Consider the following 3,742-nt stretch of genomic DNA (forward strand, 5'->3'; position numbering starts at 1 on the left):
GCTACTGGAAGGAAGCTTTGTGGGCTGGAGCTGGCTTCCTTCTCTCAGATACCCTCTGCTTCCTGGGCCCTGCACAGCAGGGGGCAGGGAAGGCAGCTGGCTCCAGGCTTTCCCCAGTAGCACAGATCTGCATATGTACCGTGTGAAACTCAGCATGAGGGAGGTGGCCAGTGGGGCTTCACTTCTCACTCCTACCATGCCCTGCTAGGTCCTTGGGACACCAGCAGCAGCAGATCTCACCTGGAAGCTGTGTGCTGGTTGGGCCATGACCCCATCTTGTTTCTGCAACTGGGACTCACAGTTTGGAAACTGCTATATTACATAAAAGCCCCAAATAAGCAACCTCTAAATAAACAAAGCCCAAAAAACTGCAACCCATGTGTTTTTAAAAATCAAAGCAACTTTTTTTTAAAAAAGGGGGCCAATTCCATTTATTATAAGCAGATTTAGCAACACCGGTTTGGACCTGCCACAGCCGTGGCAGCAGCGAGGCCAGTGGAGGCAAGAGGAAGGGAAGGGAAAAGAGGCAGATGAAGCCATTTATGCCTCTGGAAGACTGGCTTCCCCACAGCTCAGGGCCCTAGGCATGTGGTTAGTTTGCATATGCATTAATTTGGGCCCGGTCAGGGCAACCATTTTTGGACCTCAATAATTCTTAATATGCCTCTGCTGGCATAGACATCTATTGCTCTATGATAATTTTATCTATTGGGAGACTCTTCTGAGCACAAATGAATTTGTACCATTAATATTGTATTTACCTGAAGCTAAGATGACTTTGAATTTGAGATGACCCCCCCAATAATTAGATTTTAGACATGGAAAATTATATTTTATAAAATAATTTTCCATATTTAGAATCTAGTTATTGGAGGGTCATCTTAAATTCATCTATCCCACCGCTGTGGCAGGAAAGCATTGGTAGTGGTGCAGGCAGTGGGGAAAGCAGGGATGGGGGGTAGGCAGCCTGACCTCGCCCCTTGCTTCCTGGCCACTTGCTCCCCCCACCCACTTGCCTCCCTACTGCCTGTCTGCTCCATCTGCTGCTGTCCCTGGCTGACACAGGCTTAGGGATTGCCCCAGGAGCCTGAGCTGCTCCTGCCTATGCTTCAGGGAGGAGCTGTTTATGGAGCCTGGCTCTGCAGTGCACAAGCTTCTCCTTCCTTGCCTGACTGCCCCCCCCACTGGAAAGAGGAATTGGTGTGCTGTCACAGATGTTCATTGCAGTATGGGGTAGGAGAAACTCTGGGACTCCCCCTCAGACCTGTGTCAGATGGGAGTTGGACCACTACAGCTGGGAACTGTGGGAAGTAGCTTTGCAGGGAACCTGACTGGCTGCAGACGGCAACAGTAGTGGGCAGATGCCCCCCTGCCAGGGGGTGGGGGAAATCTGTGCACCACTGATGCTCTGATACTCTAAGACAAGGCTTTGTTTCCCCCATTGTGAATGTGGGGGAGCAGGCAGGGAACCTCATCTTAGGATTGAGTAAATACAGTATGTTTTTAAAACTGTATTGACTTTATCCCATGTACTGTGGGGAATGATCTATCTTAATGTTAAGTCTGACATTATACAGGGGTTATATGTGTATAACACATACTTCAAAAGTTTTGCAATTTTTCTAGTGTTGTCACCTTAGAAGTGATATGTAACATGACAGGGTAGTCAATGCAGCAAGATTTTTAAGCTAGAGGGCCACAGCTTTAAGTGCATCAGGGAAGTCAAGTGGAAATTAATCTCTAAGGATAGAGTCCAGTCAGGTAGGAAATGGAGTGATGGGATTGAATAAAGATAGCAGGGCAAAGGACCAAATACTGCTCATGAGGAGAAGAGAAGATTGGTCCACAAGGGCCTAGTCCAAAGCTTGTTAAACCACTGGAAAGTTTCCCTGACTCCTGTGGGCTTTGGACTGGGCCCTTGATAACCAGGGATCTGGGTTTTCTGTTTCCCATGGAAAAACAGAGTAAAATGCAGATTTACCCCTTACTGGAGTAAAAGGCAGATTTCTCATTTTAACAGAGAAACCCATGGATTTTGAAGTTTTGCACTGAGCTCTCTGCAGGTGGGCAGAGTTCCAACCTGCAGTGGACTGCAGGGAGCAGGAAGAGGGTGGTTTGGCAGGGGGCACCATGTGCATATATATACACATTAGGGCTGTCTGAAATGACACTATTCTGTTTCACCTTGAGTTTTGAGGTTTTGATGAAACAGCATTCCATTTTGAATTTAATTTTGATTCAAAGTAGCTGTTCCATTTTGCTTTGTCAAAACAGTGAGGCTGTTTTGATGCTGTTTTGATGTTTCACTAGATTGGGCTGGAGGTGGGAAGTCAGCCCAGCTGGGCTGACTTTCCATCCCTAGTGCTAGATTGGGTGGGGAGAGGTGGGAAATCAGCCCAGCTGGGATGACTTCCCACCCCCAGCCTGATCTAGCTCTGTGGAGGGGAACTGAGTGATCGGGCTCAGTTTCTTTCCCCAGCCTGATTGCAGTGCTGGGGAGGGGAACTGAGCCCAGCCTCAGTTCCCTTCCCCAGCGCTGTTATTGGCTACCCACAGCCCTGTGGCAGCACACGGGGAGAGCCAGGGCTGCGCTCCCAGCTGCTACTGGGAGTGTAGCCCTGATTTTCCCCTGTCTCTCACCACCTCGCTGCTGGCTGCTTTGAAACTCAAAACGTTTTGAAACTATTGAAACTTTTTGACTAGCCTTGTTTTGTTTCAAGGCTGTTTGAAGCCCTTCATTTTGATTCAATTTCACTGTTTTGAGCTTGAAATGCATTGAAACAGTGTCAAATTGAAACAGCCAATGAAATTTCGCACAGTCCTAATACACATGGCTCCAGGCAGCCTGGAGAGCAGCTCCTGCATGTAATTGTGTATGTGTGGGGTGGATTGAGGCCCCCATAGGGAGGGAGTTGGGCAGTACCTGGGGCTTGGGGCTGCAATGCATGGCCGCAGCATGCTGGCAGGGAGCAGGACAGGGCCATGGGAGGTTCATCCAGGGGACAGGAGGGGGGCCAAGCTCCCTGCTGCTGTGCACATGGGGGGCAAGGGGGACCTGCACTTTTCAGATCCCCATACCTACCACCCCACCCATACCTGTGCAGGGTGAGCTTCATGCTGTGGGTCCAGGCTTCCACCCTACTGCCTTCCCCTAGGGCCTCTGCAGCCTGGTGTGTGTGACCCGGTGCTGCAGGGCAGAGCACAGCCACACAGGAAAGCTTCTTCCTGCTATGAGCTTCGTGTTGCCCTAGTGATGAGTCCCTTGTGGGTGGGGACAGTGCGGGCAGTGGCATGGGGTTGTGGCCCTCACTGCTGCTGTGTGCACAAGAGACATGTCACCAGGGCAGTGTAGAGCTCACAGCGAAAACCAGCTTTCCTGTGAGGCCGCACTTTGCCCTGCAGTGCTGCATTGCACCTACCGGGCTATGGAGGCCCCAAGGGAGGGCAGTAGGGCAGGAGCCTGAGCCCACAGTGCACCCCCACCCTCACCTTGTGCACAGATCTGGGGGGTGTGAGTACCCTCTGCTCCCCCAGGAGTGCGTGCAGCCATGGGGGGCTGGCCTCCCTGCCTGAGCCCGCAGCAGGTAGGCAGCAGGTGGGGAGCTGGGCTTCGTACTTTGCTCTGCTGCAGTAGCTGCTGTCTTCCATGGGGGGCAGGGGCTGCAGACTCAGGTCCCTGGCCCTATAGCTCTGGCAGCTGGGGGCACCTTGGACAGGACTGGGGGGGCTGTAGGTGGGGGCA

The sequence above is a fragment of the Crocodylus porosus genome, unplaced genomic scaffold (assembly GCF_001723895.1).
Source record: "Crocodylus porosus isolate Cpor-Errol unplaced genomic scaffold, CroPor_comp1, whole genome shotgun sequence".
In the NCBI taxonomy this organism is placed as follows: Eukaryota; Metazoa; Chordata; order Crocodylia; family Crocodylidae; genus Crocodylus; species Crocodylus porosus.